Raw genomic sequence first — 18,759 nt, forward strand, 5'->3', positions numbered from 1 at the left:
CAGGGGTTGAAAAACTGCAGATTCGAGATAGAGGCCTTCAACGAATGATCTTACAAGATGTTTCAAGCGTTGACGAGTAGCGATATTTGCGGGTGGTTTGGGTGAGATACAAGATGAAGCTTCCTTAGGAAAGTGGGTCACGGTAAACCACACAGACCGGAGATACATTTGAGTTCAACGTACGAGACTTAGGATGGAGACTGTCAATCTTCAAAGAACAAGCACTGCCGCCATTACCGGATATGGCGTAGCTTGAACCGGAAGCATTGTCCCGAAAAGCTTTAACCACAAACACAAGTAACATGACGCAGCAAAACTAGTAACCAATGGTAACCACGTTGCTACGGCAACATAATGTTTACTTCAAATCATCAAAAGCTATTTGAATGTTCTTAATTAGGGCGTTTTGCTTTGATCATTTCGATATTTGCAGGATGAAAGCTATGATAAGCAATATATGAGATCTTGTACAGTAATTAAAGGAAGTTCAGGATGGAGATTTTGCTTGGGTTTTGCTTGAAGCACCCGAGCTTGTTAAGGTTTCTGATGAGTTTTTGTGATAGTCTATTTTTATTTGGCCACTTTGTGGTTGAGTAGGTGTTTCTGATATTGAATCTGTGATACTGGTTATCTTCATGTGTAACGCCTTTAGATGCACTCATTTTCAAGTTTGTAGAAGACTTTTACAAACTTAGTGTTTTTGACATTCTTTGGCAATTTTGTAGAAGAATTTTATATCAACTCAAATAAACTTACGTTAACTCCAATAAAAGTCAAAATAGTATAATCTCTAAAGTAAACCCTAGAAATAGTGTGCGGCAAAGGGTGTCGAATAAATATTCTTGGGTTTGTGTTTTGTAACGAAGATGGTACCCAACGCTAATGGCGGTATCAAAACACTACAGTCATCCTAACCAAACTACCTCGGTTTTTAAGGGTTAACTCTACTTCTCATAAACTGAATGCAGACATGGTGGATAGAGCAGTGCAGACAAGACAGATCGACCAGGACTCCTTTATATCATGTTTGGAAAGAGCAAATCTCTCCTCGGGGAACCCAGCCACCTTCTGTATTTCCGATCAAGAACCTCCTCTTGATCGACCTAGGAAAAATCAATCAGCTCAGACTGAAACCTTATAATTCAACCTTGGCGCGCGATTTCACGCCCCTTCAACAACAGATGAGAACGCAGCTCCGCGTTCTCACATTCATCGAACAGGCAGACGATAGTTCTATATCGGCCTCGCTTCGGGCGGCACGAGGAACAAAACAATCGGAAATTCTGCCACAACGCGTCTGCTTTATGCGATGGCGATGGTCGGAAAATTTGAAAACAACAAACTGGGAGTGCCGCCTCGGAGAAGAACGCGGAACTGATTTTGATTGTTTATGTAACAGTAGTTTGGGTCCAGAGAACACTACTAGCGCCATGACAATCGCAGAACAAACAAAACAGCTTTCGAACTGCAGTCAGTGACAGCAGAAGACAGGCAAGGAGAGGGAATTCGTGTCGAATTGACAGAGGGGGAAAGAGCAAATATGCATGGATGGATGCAAGTTTCCATTGCCATTCAAACTGCCAATTTCAACTTTGAGGAAACGACCTTTGACGTATTAAATGTTGACTGCTCAACTCTGCATGGCTGCAAACACCGCGCGATTGAAAAAACTTCTACTCGTAGCTCATCTCAGATCAGACATTCATTACGGCGCCAATTCAATGCTGTTATCATGACGTCATCAGAGAAAACAATTTCCGCAGACGACCGTGGCTGGAAAATTAAAGAAACCTTAAAAACCAGGACCAATTAATCGAAATGTTGTGAGGCTTCTTCAATCGATGAGAAAACCTCATTCTGATTGTTTGTTGGGTTTACACCTGGTGGCGGATCAAATAACAACTTTCAGCAAGTTGGTACCCGACATGCACCACGTCTGGGGTACCAAATTGAACTTTTAGGTATATAAAATCGCGACGCTAGGGGGCGTTTTCATAGGATTTGTCAAAAACTTTCCAAATCACCGGAACAGGAAATTCCAGGGCATTATTAGGGTGACAGATGCACACATCCATAATGTTAAGGCAGCCTGACTAGATTCAGACCATCTCGTTAATATCAATGAGTCGGAGGGAAAGTAGGAAAGCACCATAAGACTTGAATCGAAAGAAAAGTTCAAACAGAAGTTGATCCAGGTTAAGGTAACTTCATTAATACTGGGGTCAGTGATCGGCACGACTGTTTCCTTGACTTTCATTAGATGTGGTGTCCCAACTTCCTTCCTACGTGTGCTTCATTTATCTTCATGTTCTAGAGAATCGTGAAATACACGGTAGCAAGGGTTGGTACTCTTTGTCAATTCCTCGATGGCCATTGATACCCAGCCGCACATCAAGACGTCCAAATGAACCAAGTCAGGTGGATATAAAACCAGGACTGCATTGCACATTGTCACATCGAGGAAATGCACTCGGGTATGCATAAAATGCAGAATTAGCGGCATTGCGGTAACCATGGAAGCCGTAACGAGATGACACGAGAATTGACTTGGGCCTAGAAGGCATGTGTTTAGATTGACTGTGCAGATTAGGGATGGATTGAGCAAGACTCGCCCGGGGTGGAAATTAGGGACAGCCGAGTAATGCGGATGATAATCGGGAAATCTTTTGTTAGCTTTGCGCAAATATCATTTTCATGATCGAACTTTAATGAGGACACGCAAAGGAGTGCGATCAAGCACCTAATGCAAAAATAAAAAGTGGGCTTGGTGTTGTGGTTACGCAGGCGAGAAAAGAATCGGTCCAGAAACGGTAACAACAACAACAACAACAACAACAAAGACAGAATACATCAGTTGAATGTAGGTAATTTTGGAGTCTCGCTACATTCTTCTGTGATACAAACGCTCAAGAATGCATACAACCATGGATTTATTAGAGTCTGCCAACAGCAAAGTGAAAAGAGTAGATGATATGGACGCAGGAAATAATGAAAAAGGCGATCATTGCTGCTCTAACCATGTCGCACCTTCAGGCAAGATGGCAGCCATGAAAAGACCATCATCCCATACGTGCCAAGAAAAGGCGCTAGGGTGTATAGACCTCAAACGGCTCACTGGCTGAAGTGTCTTGGCTCCCGCGGGCACGACTCAGCACCAAGCAAATACGGACAACCACTGCGATCATTTTGAGTTCATTTTTTAGAGAAAGTGTGGTACAAAGGTCGGTTATTAGACGAAGAAACCTCGGGGTATTCTTGTGAACTTGGTCATTCGACGACCGCTGAGAAGTCTTTCGGTGTCTTTCAGTTTCGATAGCTTCAGGTTATCGTCAAAGATGCAGAGGTGTTAAATGTTAGGTCGAGGAACAATGGCAAGTTTCTTTTGATTAGGTACCATCTCTGTAATCAAACGATTACGAGGATCGTCTCGAAACTTTTGCAGTCTACTTTAAGGTCTACACATAATTTGCAACTACAGTTGCGAGCTGCCGAAATCTAGACAAGTATGCCGACACGCAAGCTTCTTGTGCATCTGTTTGTCCTATCATGAACTAGCAATGGCCATCTTACTACTCAGAAAAAAATGCTATCACCATCACCAACTCCAGACAGCCATTCCCCTGCCCTTCTCAAAGACGCTGTAACTTTATTTGTTCTGTGAGCCAGCGCTGGTATTCCTGCTTGTCATTTGAGTCACCATCTTGACTCCCTTTGTGCCGGAACGTCGAGGTTGAAACATGAAAGCATGCCTTCAGTCAGAGACAAAACGACGGAGTGGACACTTGCAGATACCTTAAGATCTTTGCTGGTCGCAGTATACGAGAAACCGAAGCAAAGAAATGGCGGAGGAGTGATTGGAATTTCGCCTTGACACTGTATAGGTTACTGGTCAGTGGTCACTCGTCAGACGGATTGAACTGCAAGATATTTGATTACTACTTTTTTTCCACTGGACTTTTCTTCTTCTCAGGAAAAAAGGAGGAAGTGGTCGGCACTTCTAGAGGGCTTAACCTTTGCTGGTCGCAGAATCTAAAAGGCACAGCAAAAGGAAATGTACCTCACCCTACTCTAAACCTGATCTTCCTCGAAGTCTTTCTTTGAATAGAAAACAGCAAAATCACCATTCTGCATAGCGGGCTGAAGATTACCGAAAAATGTTTACATGGGATCTAATAGTAAACAAATCGGCGACATCTTCAGAAGCCGTCGTCGGGAAATGACCAATATCTATTAAATGACCAGCGGCGTTTGGTACAGCAGTACAAACAAAGATGTTTCTGAGGGACGGCTGCAGGAGTGACCAATCTTTAATATCTCAGGGGTATTAGCTTGTTTTATTAAGCCTCCAGGCGGGGATTAAGTGACCAACACAGGATGAGGTCTGGCCGGATTTATAGAATCTATCACCGTGTTTCATAATTGGGGTTTCTGATGACAACACTTCGTCAGTGTCTACGTGGAGAGCCCGCCGAAGAAATTGGTCGGTTAGGTAGAGACTGTATTCAAGAGACTGTTTTTGGTGTGGTTTATTTAGTTTGGACATTTCTGTAGAGACTGCTTCTTAGGATGTGGTCAGTTTAAGTTTCGGGTAGACAGTGTTTCGGCTATGGTGAGTTCGGTCATTTAGGTAGGGACGAAGATGTGGTCCGTTTGGACATTCGTGTAGACAGTGTTTCGGCTGCAGATATTTCCGTCATTTAGGTAGAGGCTGTTTAAGATGTGGTCAGTTTCACATTTCAGTAGAGACTGCTCTGCGTGTGGTTAGTTTGGATATTTAGGGAGAGATTGCTTCAGGTTCTGTAGTTAGTTTCGGCATTCAGGGTTACAGACGTTTCAGATGTGACGCTTCGAAAGAGAGGCAACTACCCTACAGATTTAAGAAACACGTTGCCTGCGAGCCTCTGTCTTCTAATGACCCCCCCCCCCTCCCCATCCCCTCCATACAACCCAAACTAGAAGTAACAACAAAACTTCTCGGAGCAATCAGGGATCGAAGCATCTCTCTTTGTGAATCACGCTGAAACCTCTCCGAAGCCTCTCGTCTGCTCCCCTCAAAAGACCATCTTCTGCCTTCAAAGAATCTTGATCACGTGGCGTAAATAAAAAAATCATGATCACTCTTCAAGAGAATCTGGAAAATTAAGCGCCGAGTGTATAACATTCTTAAGGCAGATCTTGTGTTTTGCAGGAAATGGTGAAAAATCGCACGATGCACAGAGAGGAACACGCGAATATATTCGCGACGTTGGTGAGGTTGTTAAGCCGTTATGGGTTTTAACGCGTGGAAAGCGTTCCATTTGAGATCAAAGGCTAGTGTTGATTGAAATATTGGTGTACGCTTCAGCTGGCGGTCTTAGGAAGTTTTTCTCAAAAGTAGTTGACGCTCTCAGAGCTTATGCCACTGATGGGGCGCGTATTAACTCATTCATACCTAGACCAGAGCTGACGAAATGAAGATTATGTCTCCCGAAGCCATTTTCGTTGAAACTGTTGGTACCTTCTTTCTAAGGACATCTCCCGCACGGCAAGTTAGCAAAAGCTTTTGCGATATCAGGTGGCATACAGGTTGACCGGTTCATATTTGTCAAAAAGACAAATACATCTGTACCTTTGTTATGTTGGATAGATCAGGCAGGGATTTCCATTTCACTTAAGGCTGTACAAGTTAGGATAATATCGGTGCGAAATATGCGAAAGGACAAACAGCCACAGTACTAAACAAGACAATTATATATCTGTAATGGACCAAGAATTAACATCGCCGTCAGTAGACACACAAAGACAACGGGGCGTGCTCCTTTGGTCACTTCATGGAAGACGGCGACCACTCCCCGTGCACCTGACAGCGGGATCCTTTGGTCACTTCACGGAAGACAGCAAGCCATCCCCAGTCATCTCGGACTCCCTACGCTTCATTAAGATTCCATTGTTTGCACAGTGTGTCCCCTAGAGCATCTTCTAGCAGAATTACGGACAATTAAGACGATCTGTCCAGTAATCGGACCCAGATGGTCAATCATTAAACCATGAAGACGGACAATCGCATTTTTTTGATCGGATATAAAAACTTGCATTTTCCTGCCCTTAAGGTGGTACATGTCTATTTTTGCTAATAAGAGGGGCCTCTAATTGACGTTCCGACACAATGAAATTGACAAGTACTCGTTAGATATTCTGTTGGAACAACAGTCTCGTTATCTTCGACGACAGATAGTTTTGAGCATCTTATGAGAAACTTAGATGCTGTTTTATCAAACAAAAAGGAATAGAGGGTACAGGAGGTAGCATTGGCGACGCTTCTTCAGCGCTAAATACTACTTATTTACTAAATACATTGTTGTACCAAGTAGTACCAAGTAGGATGGAGTAATTGTGATTCGCAAGCGGCCGCTGCACCATGATCAAGGTAACGACCAAGCGGCAGCATCTTAAGCACGCTACCACTTCAAAGATCAATCTCCCAATGAGAGGCAACCCAGCATTTGCTACTGACGCTAGGTGATCGTTCAAAGATGGCAAAATCAACAACGTCTCAACAAGTGCGCATGCGCCTACATCTAAATACTTCCGATCAAGCGGTGGCAGCGAAAAGAAGGCTCGGCACGCTTGTGTGGCGCCACGTCGATGAAAAAACCCATCAGAAGCAGAAACTCATAATCTTTTGGAAACTGACATGAAAGGTTGAGGCTTTCTTTGAAGGTAAACATGAATCTCGTCAGTTATCGTGCATGCCGTGATAAGCCGTGACATCAAGTGATATCTGCTCTTTGTGAAATTTTAATGAGTTTGCGTCGTCGCGGTGAAAGACGTGGATTGAAAAACTGCCTTGTCTTCCATCTTTCAAATTGATATTCTTGAAGGAATGCTGCCTTCTAATATCATGGCAAGAAGGATTTATTTTTTGAGTGAAGCGAACTTAGCATTTGTTGAAGATTGCAACAGTGAGTCTAAAAGTCGATTGCATCACAGTCAGCTCTGTCAAGTTTTAGGAGCTTAATTATTCCTCAGACTCTTCGATCTTATCTTTTTAATTCGTCAATCGTTCGAAGTTCTAGTCCAATGGAAACGTGGAACAGAATGACGCCAACTGTCCGAATATTCCCGAGCCACTACGAAGATTACCGAGTGTGTCTGAAGAAACTTTAATCTCCCTCGAGAATTAGGATGAGTCGCGTCTCAAGAAGAAGCTATAAAAGACGACATACCAGATTGCAAAGGTCTTAAAGTTCAGATTTGGAATTTGACCCGCGATTGTCTCGTAATATGATGAGATGCTACATGACAGAGGTGACGAGATTAAGACTGCGTCTCATGGGCCGGGCATGCGCAGGACGATAAAGGTGTATCCTGACATTGCGATTAATGGCTTTTGTAAGGAGGTGATTTTTGCTAGGACTTTGAACAAAAAGCTGCTGCTGCCTCCTGTGCCATTTTGTTTATAATGACCCCACTCTCCTAGGCCAGGCGTACGTGCATGCTTCACAAGCAAAGCACGTACTTAAGGCAACATTTCAAATAATCGACCTGGTAATATTCTCCAATTAAATTACACGAAATTGGGCAGTGCCACGTCATAGCATAACCGCGTAGAACATGAGGTCAGAATTCCACTTTATCAGTTCCCTCAAAATCTCTCGCAATCAGTCTTGCGCAGTTTGATTTACCAATTCCTTCAATGGATTTCACGTGACAATTGCTCCCGTCTGATTTGAGGTTTTTGAAGAAACTTAAATTTCAACTCGTGACTGATTGGACGAGATCTCGTGTACATTTTTTATCATTTCCTATTGTAAAATGTACAGTGATCTTGGTCAACTGAGAATGGAGAAAACTCAAGCAAGGACAAAGGAAAACATTTCATATTCAAGTCACAAGATCTACCCGTGATTCACTGCGGTAAATTTTGCATCTACGGCATAATTTCATCAAGCGTTCCTCATTAGCACGCGTTAGCGGTACTTCATGACAAGATGTATCAACCCCGCATACTAATTTGAGAAATCGTCTGGCCAACCTCGTCGCAATTGAATGGAATAGCATGCTCGCTCTACATGAAATTGCACGGCTGCCCTAAGCACCAGGGGGACAGGGTTGTCGTCTGCCTCGGGCGAGACAAGTGACCGGCCATTTCATTAATTTATGATTACGTCTATTAATCCAAGTCGGGAAGTGTGCCTCCTTGCAAAATCTTATAAAGACCACCGAAACAGGCCAGTGGGGAAAACACTATTTCGATACCACAGTAACCGTAATTCGGAAAATTGACCAATAGGCCCGCTGGGTATATTCACCGCGCGCCGAATGAGTTCCGGTGCCATCTTGTATTCGAGCGTTTTTTTTGCATTTGATGGTCCCAAAAGTAGTACGTGGCAGCTTCTTTGACGATATTTGAGCATTAATTAACATTTCTTACAATAAAAAATCAAAAGTATGACACTTGAGCTTTTTCTTTATCTATATACGACCTATGCTTGGCTGTGGGCCCTGTGCACTCCACATTGTTACTTCTGACAGAGCCTCAAATAAAATTTTGGTTACAAATACCGTTATCACGAGACTCAAAAGTGTGACGATTTTGAAGTTCTAACACCCCTCTCAAAGTCAGTGTCTTTAATCACCACAGAACGTGATGACTGCTTTGAAATTGTGATCCCAGTTGCTTCAGCCCCTTTGAATAAAATCAGCTCCAACCTCAAAGCGACTAATACGGAACCAATTTGCACGATCTGTGAAACACGCCGCGACCAAGAGTACAAGTGCCTTGGAGAGGTTCCCGGCCCTCAGGGAATCCGTCCACCAATTATACACTGAAATCTATTTGATGGCTTTAAGAGTAAAGATGGCCGCCGCCCTAATTGATGGGCGTGGCGGCAATTAACACTCGCGTCACTTTGAGCTGCAGTTCCTTAGCCAATATGAGGAGTTGACTCTTTAATCGTCGTAGCGAACTACATGGACACATCGATCATTCGCGGGAAGCAATCGATGTTCATTGAGTTTTGTAAAAGGAGTCTTTCAGCTGCATTTGGTGCTCATTGTTCTTGAACTCGGTGAAAGTATAAGGCATTGGAAGATCACTTACGAACTACTGGGTTGACATCACTGATCTTAATGATGCCCTTGTCAAGTGTTATTTGGCCCATTCCATGAAATATAGTCCTGTAGCAGTGCACAGCGAGCATGAAACTCTATGCATTTGAAAAGTTGTAATGGCTTTGGTTGCACAGATTCTCAAGATAACTAGACTGTCCTGGCAAAGCCTCGCGGTTTCATGGACCCTCTCGAGCCGGCAGGGAGCAAGCCAAGTTAACAGCTTTCGATTGAACTTTGCTTTAAATGTTAACCGTTTAACAAGATAGGTTCCGCGTGATTCGATCCAAATCAGACCAGTGTCCAGCCAGGCATGAACAGTCTGATCAGTGAAAGGAATTCAATTATCAGATCGATCGTGAAGGCCAGTTGTTCATCGCTAGGGCTGTGTTCGTGTCCAAATCGGATGCTCGAATTGGAAGATGAGAAGAGCAACTGAATCGATAAGGAAATAGGACCTTCCGCTAGGACACGTCTCAGGGAATGCGACACCTTTACTGTTCAAGTTGCGTGGTGTCTTGGTACGTGTTGCCTTCAACCAACTAGACTCAATAAGTGACAGACTGGTGACTTCTTCTAAGTCGTAAAGGGAAGCCAAGATCTCAAAATTCACTCCTGTCAACGCCGGAGCAGGCAACGGAATTCCACTGGTGTCTCAAATTCGTCCTTATTCATCCCTACTTAAGATGATGATGACCTGCGAGTCAACTTTTCCTCAGCCAAGAAGGTATCAGAACACCCACCCTTCGCGCTAAAACAAAGAAAACTAACCGCCAAAGACCAACGAAACGGCATCAAACACCTCGCATGGAACCGACATAGGAGATAGGAGAGAATTTTAATCTGTGAACATCTCCACTCAAACAATGGAGAGCTTTCAAAACAAAGAGGGGACGTGATGTGCTTGAACCTCGGGCGAGACATTTCCCTGTGGACTCTGGTAATGGGGAGGGCGGGTATTGGGATGCATCGGTTCGTGAGGCGATTATGTCTTCCCTGAAATGCTGAAGATGCAGAATTTTTTAAAGAGAGTTGCCCATATTATTTTAAAGGGGTATCATTAATTTTTTTACGGAGGTAGTTAAATATCTTTAACACTAAGGTCACTTTGATTGCATCGCTATGTTAGTGCTGGCTTTTGTTGGAGTTGACTCGTTTGGTGATTGGCGTATTCTTACCGGTTTCCATAACGCAATACTCTACGCTATCATTTGAATACCCGCCCATGGGAGCATCCAACGTATTTCAAAATACATGTAGTTGTTTACATGATGCAAGTAAGGAGCCTGGCTACCTTTGGTCTGCCAGCAGCAAGACATGGCCTGCTGCTACGTTTCTAAAGATGATATATCAAAGCAAAGTCATGAAGTGAGTAAGTAAGTTTAAGGTAAGTAATCTACTGCTAAGACAAAGGTTAGTACAACGATTAACAACACTCATAACGGTCGTTCATTATGATACAGGCTGAAAAAGGCCGGGCCGCCTTGGGAGCTTTCGATGTAAGCAGCAAGGAGCCGGTCCATTGCTTCTAAGATCTCAAGTCCAAACAAAGTCGTATCAATATCAAAGACAAGAAGTCTTCATAGAAATGCACAAGATCTAAGATAAAGAGAGCAGCTTCTAATCTAAGGGAAAACAAAGAGAATGTGCCATGTGCTTTCACCCCGGGCGCGACATTTCCCCACGGACCTTAGCTAACTGCGAGGGCAGGCATTTGCATTGCTGGTGCCAGGGGACTTGTTCCAAGTCAGATTGACAATGGGCGTAGAGTTATTTAATGAATTGATGATCTGGATGGGATGTGGAGCTTATCGCTATGGAGGGACACGGGAGGTGGGAGAAGTAAAAATGACAAGGGAATCAAATTCCACTGTGGACAGTTTGGGCTTGGTGTGTTCATTGTTTATTTTCTTGTTGAGAAATAAACACTGTTTTAGTGCAGTTTAGTAGGCCATCATCAAGTTCGCCCGTCATCTAACTGACCGTAATCTAGTTGGCCTATCATCTAGTTGGCAATCGTTTAGTTGACAATCATCTAGTTGGTACATCATCGAGTTCCCCATCATCTAGTTGGCCGTCATATATTTGGCCTATCGTCTAGATGGCCATCATCTAGTTTGCTTATCATCAGTGAAGTGCAACAAATTGATAAGAAGGAAGTAAAACTTGGTGATACTCACCACATCAGGGATGACGACAAAGAATTCACTAGGCCCTATAACTAAAGCTTTGACTGTGCGTAGGAAGATGTCTTGACGTTAATGTCCAACTTCTTTCTTCACCTTCAAGAGACCAAGCCTCACTCGCAATCCAAGCTTTACTGGGTGAGCACCACGAGCGATCTTGGGAATCCTCCAAAGAAATGAATCAAGATCTTCAAACTTGACTTGATATTTGGAAAAGTTCCACGGTTCAGAACAATTAGATGTCTCGAGGAGGATGTCTCGCTAGGCAGGGATCATTGCCAAGTCCATAAACCAGTTCTTAATAACCAATTAACTTGGCCTATTATCTTCTGTTTGATATCAAACTTGTTTTTTTGTCATGAAAACGTATATCTTTTCCAATGAATATAGTCGTAAAATATGTCTGGGATAAACATTAAACATTGTTAATTTGGACAAAAAAGCTGTTGTTGGTCATTGGTTTATATCAAATGACCTGCTAGCGAAGTTAAAATCCAGAGGCGATGATGACAAAAGTTCCATCCTTGTGTTACTATCATTTTCAGTCCGACGGACATTGCTCTGTGTTGTGCACTGCTTTAGTTGTCTTGCTTTTGTAGGAGCGTCTCAAGGGCCTCGTAGCTGCATCCACAACCGAAGGAAAGTCGCCACGGGGAGTGATGTACTAACATTGAGGTCAAGTATTAAAGCCAACGAGTCCAAATATCTAGAATGGGGGATTCCTCACAGCCAAGCAAAAAGAGCCAAAATAAGTCAATCGCAGCATCGTAACTTCCATATTCCCAAATGATATCGTCAAGAAGGCTAAGCATCGAACAGCAAACTTCTTGTCGTATGTTTTCAAAGTACTGTCACAATGTGGATATCCCCCTAGTCATGAAGTTATGAAATCGTCCATTCCTTCATCGATCTGTAATCCACGTCCACGCGCTGCGTCTCTCTGCACGTGCGGTGACTGTCTCGCAGTTGTCTGCCGTATCGGGGTCGCCCCAATCAATTTTAACAACGGATTTATTCAATAATTTCAACCCGAGATTACTGAGACATCAGATATTGCAATAACATTGGAGAAATCTAACAATTTTAATCAGTTTTTCCGACCTGGAGTTTCGCATTCTGTTCCCAAGGGGCAGACGATAAGCTCTCGTGTATGATCTCGCAACCACGAGAACTGATTACGTCATCAAAATATTTCTATAAGTATTACTAAAGTAGCAGCGAAGAAGATTTATCTGTAAAGATAAGTGGATACTTCAGGTATGGCAGGTAAAAAAATACGAAATATTTATCAATATTGAAACTAAATATGATTACTCTAATGAGTGCGTAATGGCCATAAATTAGACGAACCTCTCCAAAGGTTGAGTGTAAAATTCTCGGGGAAACAATGTCTCGACGTCTGATAGGAAAAAAAGTGATTTATGCAGTTAAAACAAGTACTCACACAACATCAACAAATTATATTTCATAAACTACAAGTGTGTCGGTAATAAGGTATTCCCGTCCTTTGCCTTATCACATATCCAATGAAAAGATCAGTGGTTAAAAACGAACCTCCTAAAGATGAATTTACAAGTGATGATCTTGTCATACAAGACCTTCCTGATTCCTGGTTCTTGATGAAAGGCAAGAAGATTCAGCCTTGCTCCCTTTGAATGGCATCCTCACCATGACTCAGCACAAATCAGGGCATCCTTCACACAACCAATCTCCTTTGCACAAGCACAACAATCTTGTTAACGTTGCTCCTTTATAAAGCAATATCGTTTATCTATGTTACTCATGCGGTTTCTATGATGTTGTCTTCTTAAATGTCCTTTGAATTTCTTCTCGGTACCTTATAGCCTCCCAGAGCAGCCTCCTGATGTGGCCTACGCTGCAAGCGACCTGACTGAATAGTCCAACCCTAATACCTCCGGCAGTGGTCCATAATTGTGATCGTACCATATTTCAGAATGGTGGTTTAGTTTTGGCAGTTTTCTTAAAGTATTGCGAGTGTTAACAGATGTGTCGCGAGCAATAACGATCATTGCAGCGTAGCATAACAATCCAAGATGGTCGCCACTAATTCAACCGCGGCCATTGTTATTTCTCAAGGTCACAGCTTATCTTTGCCGACACTTGTGGCTGATTTTGCAGAGATATGACTACCTTATTACCAGCAAGCGATGAATTCGCCCATTCTACTCCACCGTATGCTAGTCCAGCTTAATATTTTTCGAGGGCAATCTTTATCGACGCAACACCGATGGCAGTGTAACAGTGATACAAGAGTGCAATGAAAGCAATAGTAAATTAGGCTGGTAGGTTGACATTGCTGTGCCAGTGATAATATTGCCAGTTATTTGAAGCTGAATTTGCTACCGACTCAGATTCCTACACTTATATTGTACTTTTACTTTAAAAAGACACTAGGGGTGTTTTCCCTACAATTAACCCGGCAGGCCTAGAACTGTTTGGGAGATGACTGGACCTCCACATCAACTTTGGAGAAGCAAAGTATCGCTTCTGCTGGATCGAAAACAGCAAATAAAGTAAGCAATGGGCAATGCATTAATTTCGAATCCACAACCAGTTCCCTGGCGTGGCAGGTTTACTACATGTATAGCCACCTAAGGTAAAGTGTCGAAGCTAAATCACCTCTCACAGTGACTATAGTATGTCGCCGCCGCGAGTACCAATAGCATTGATTCCATCAAGCCCGTGGTCCCCTCCTCGTGAGTCACGGAACTAATTAGTACGGGTCCTACGGCTCAGGCGGATCGCATCACCGTATTGAGTGATACTTGATAACCTGCAGTGATTTTCACGCAGAAGAGAGCTGACGAAATAGCCATCGTTAAGAGAAATTACGTTGGTCATTAAAATACCCTCGTGGAAGAAGTCGTGCGGATTTGTATGGGGAGGTGGCTTCGAGAGCCCGGGTTTTAGAGACTTGGAATGGAGTTAGTGGGGGCCTTAGGTGCCAGAGCACTGTCGTCTATTCTGGACAATGTCTATGCCACGATCTTATATCGACTCAAACATGCAATTTAAACCTAAACTGAATGCAAAACAAGCCATCACCCCGGCCTTCACATTCTCTTTGAACCGCTTGCTCATCAATGGCGTTTTCATTCAAAGTTTTCTCCTTCAGCGTTCGCCGTGAGCGCATTTGAGAAGGCTTGTTGCGTGCCACTCCGGTCGGACATGTTGGATATTCGGCCTTCGTTGCCAGAAAGAATCCCTCTTCATCAAAAGCGGCAAAAGCGCCACTGGCTGGATTGTTGCGGCCTGACTGCAAAAGCCCAGCGGCCGTTGACTTGAAAGGCTACGTCATTATTTCTGAAACTAATCGATGAGAGCGTTTTGTATCTGCATTTAATGGTTGTTGTAATTAAGAACTTTTCACGCCCAATCAGAAAAAAATTACAACTTCATTGTAATTTGACGCGACATGCCGAGTCATTCCCGCAGAGATAGCCACCCATTGTGTCCGACGATTCGTACGCGGATTATGGCGGTTTTCAACAATACCAGGGGTATTAACAGAGATTCTGCCGAGTACATCAAGGATTATCTTGGATTTAAATCCCCTTGTATTTCTGTGATGGGCTCGGCCGATAATGGTCGTAAATTACAAAAAGATTGATGACTTTATTGAATTTGATTTGTATGAATGGGCGGATGATAATCAACGGATTGCAGCATTCCGCTGAAGAGGCAGACGACAGAGGTGACGTCACCGAATAGCCCTCATTTCGCTAATAAAGGCTGATCGACTCCGGGCGTCGCAACCAAATTTGCCAATGAGAGAACCCAGAGTCCAAATTTGCGTCCACCCAAGCTTCAATACGTTTTTGCTCTAAATACGTTATACTCTTTTTTTGTTTACCCAACGAGGAGACCCACCAAGCCATAATAAAGCCATTTCGTTCTATTTGTTCACCTTTGGCATCAAAGGCTCACATTCACCCCAGCCACTATATCACCAGATCACATGTCAACCAACTAGTTCAGGTGAGATCAAAACTTAAAAGCTGGCGTCCAGTTTCCATGGTAACTGGGGGTATTTTTGTAAGAGGAGACCGCAAAGTTGCAGCAAACACCTTCGCAGTACTCAGCCATGGCTCTGATGGATCTTGACAATTTACAGCAAGACCTGTCGTAAAATTGACGCTTTACGACTTCTTCTCATGAAATGGATTCCGTCTTCTGACATTCTGAAAGTCGTTTTAGCAGAATTGCTTCTTTTGAAAACACGGAAGGTAGTGTTTCCCTTTTGGGGGACGACTCTACTTTAGTACCGCGATCTACACTCTCTAACCTCAAAGCTGGACTCAATTTCGCACTTTCCACCACACGCAGTCGCGGCAAAAGGACAACTCACGTCAAGCTCCTGCTTGAAAAACCAGAATGGTGTTTGTGAGAGCATCAGCAACCGGAAGTACAATTCAAAGGAAAGAGGAGGTGATTTTGCTACGCTTACGACTGTACTACCTTGCAAGAAAATCTAACCTTTCTCATTTCTTGAGAAGTTTCGCGTTCACCTGACAGCCTGATAGACATGTGTAATATTGGTGAGGCAAATCCTGATGAAAACTGGTAACATGATCTTACAGTTATATGGTCTCGCGTCAAGGAACGCCACAGAACAATGGCTCGTGTACTGCACTTGTCAGAGACATGTCCGAGAAAGTTTAATATCGGGAAACTGCTGACTGATTGTGATTGCTTGCGAGGTGTGCGTATCATCTTGCAATAGATGATCACTTTGAGGTTGCAAAGATGCGAATTTCACTGAAAGCAATTTATTTCTTTACGGGGTGAACCGATTTAATAAACAGTGGCATCACTTAAAAGCTCGTCTCAAGATCTTCAAAATGAGTACCAATGTTATGGTTCGGTTAAACAGTGTTAACCTGACCTTTCACTGCGTCTTCCAAAGTTAACACTGTGTAGCCTCTAAAGAAAACTACTGGATAATTCGTGTTTAGAGTGGCTCGGTAAAAGGTCTAAAAAGAGGGTACCCACGTTATGGGTGTTTCATTGAAATCTCATTTCTTCAGTCACCCTCAAACACAACAAAAAAAGGATGACATCAACTTTTTATCACCAGACACAACAACCTGGATATTTCTCATTATTTTGTCTCATAACGGTAGACGATAATGTGGAGACAACTAACAGGGACAATCGTCTTCTGCAAGTGACACACTTTCGGTTTCCTCTGCTGCTGCCGATCCTTTCATAAATGCCGCACAACACTACACAACAAGCATTGGTTCTGTCATTTAAGCTGTTTTTCCAGACATATTGTAAGGTTTCTGGTTCAATCCTAACAGATGTCTTAAAAAGGCATGATTCAGCAAGAATACAATGCCAATAACATCCTGTCGTACACAATACCTACATGCAGTGTATCTCCTCCCGTTGATGGCCTTTCTGTTGCTCTTTCTATTGTAGTTTTCATATCAAGTTAGTCAGAACCAACGAATGACAATGTACAGTCTAATGTACAGTGCAATGTACTCGGATGCACAGGTTCCACCCCTTTTCTGTCTAAAGTTGACATTCCCATATATGCACAATAGTACAGCTTTATATGAATCAAGTACATGCCAGTGTAGTCAACCTGGGTGAAAAACTGCTATGTCTGATGATGCAATGTGGTATGTACACAAATGTGCATGAAAATCTTGTCTAATGTAAGTTGAAATTTGCCTTGAGATTTGCGTTGGTTGGTAGCGCAGTGGTTTGTAATAATCTCTCCCAGCACGAGTTGATATGGCTTCCTCTGAACAGTAGGGTGTTCCATTGTCGGGCTACCCCGCGTAATTTGTCGCAATGACTACTCAGTAATCCTTTATTGACGCTGGGAGATGCGATATGAAGACATGAACATATTATTAAAGGGACACTGGCCTGTTGTGACATGTATTAAAGGGACAATGCCAATGTCAACAACTTGCGAAGAACCATTAAAAGCAGATGGTGTCGACTGGGGAAACGCACTGCCTCACCCCTTAAGATCTGGCGATTTGATGTGTTGGACAAACCCAGGACAAACAAGTGAGGACCTTTAAAGCGCCACTCCACTAGCCAATGACGTTTTGGTCTACTTAGAAATGATGTCCTTCAATTCAGTAAAGGCGAAGACGTCGCAAGATGAGGACTGTCATCCAGTTTCAGGGGGAGTTCGATTCGAGCCGAAGTCGAATCAAAATGCATCGTAACCTCTCTAAAACTGAAACTGGACCTCAGCTATTGTTCTTTTTGAGACAATGTTCTCGATTTGAAGCATTGCAGCATTTCAATAGTTAACAATTGAAATGATCCCAAAAGTGATCGATATCTTTTAAAGGATTATAGGGTTAATTGTAACATCCTACCCATGATGCTAAGTAGCCTAGATCTAGTAACATCCAGCGCTATTCTTCAGAACAAGCCTCTTAATTGCTCCACTGAAATTTAAGTGGACACAGAAACGACACCCAACACCTGGCAAGTTCGGAGTCACGTGACCAAATCAAAGTGTCAATTAAATTTCGTTCTGATCAAATGATGCCAGTGAATCATGGCGAGTGAACTTTGGATTCAATCTAACCTGGTTCAGTTTACATGGGCACTTTCCCACAAAATACACACAAAAGTACATCCAAAGTAAAATGGAATTAATGCTAGTATTCGCTTCACCTTATTGCCTAATGTCCTGTACATTGGTGTGCACTTAATGTGCATGACATTCCCTCTTCTTTATGAGATAAGCATGAACTTGGAGTCTATCAAAATTCTCATTCAAGGCTTTTGTTGCCCGAGCAGACCTTATTACGCGTTGAAGTTGCAACTGTTTGAGATTTCATGAATCATGTTTTGATTGGAAAAGCTTTGTATGTAATTAGTCTTTGGCCCCTTTATCTTCAGTTCCGCTGCGTCATTCGACGTCGCCCGTTTAGTCTGGATCTGTATAAAGGGTGGATATAGGGTTCAAGGAGGAAGCGCTAGGTGTTCTATCGTGCATGTCAAGATAATGATACTAGGTGAAATGTAAGAGCATGATGTAAATTTTGCCTTTTATGGTGGTAAGGCTTAGTAAAACATGTCAACAGAAGCTCATATGTGGTAAAACATGTCTGAAGGAGCTCATACCTCATAAAACGTCAAAAGAAGCTCATACCTTGAAAAAACACGTCAAAAGAAGCTCATATCTGGTAAATAGAAGCTCATACCTGGTAAAAAATGTCAAAAGAAGCTCATACCTGGTGAAAACATGTCAAAAGAAGCTCATACCTGGTGAAAACATGTCTAAAGAAGCTCATACCTGGTGAAAACATGTCTAAAGAAGCTCATACCTGGTGAAAACATATCAAAAGAAGCTTGTACCTGGTAAAGATTTGTAAAAAGAGGCTCATAACTGGTAAAAATCTGTGATATAAAGCCAAAACCTGGTAATTTGATGACGTTCTTTGCTGTTCTGAAAACTGTCCTAGTAAAGTGGACAGAC

At 42.8% G+C, this 18,759-nt stretch overlaps 1 protein-coding gene across 2 annotated transcripts in view; it reads right to left on the minus strand.

The window, feature by feature from the left end:
- LOC135499591 (frizzled-5-like) overlaps positions 1 to 18,759 on the minus strand; it is a 66,396-nt gene that overhangs the window by 45,121 nt on the left and 2,516 nt on the right. Inside the window, exon 1 of one of the 2 annotated variants that reach the window (XM_064790454.1) lies at positions 11,271 to 11,335. The exons of the other annotated variant lie outside the window; for it this stretch is intronic. The gene's annotated coding sequence lies outside the window, so the exon portion shown is untranslated. Of the gene's footprint in view, positions 1 to 11,270; positions 11,336 to 18,759 lie in introns of those variants that run through there. 2 annotated transcript variants of the gene reach the window in all.

This window comes from Lineus longissimus, chromosome 15, assembly GCF_910592395.1.
Source record: "Lineus longissimus chromosome 15, tnLinLong1.2, whole genome shotgun sequence".
NCBI lineage: Eukaryota > Metazoa > Nemertea > Pilidiophora > Heteronemertea > Lineidae > Lineus > Lineus longissimus.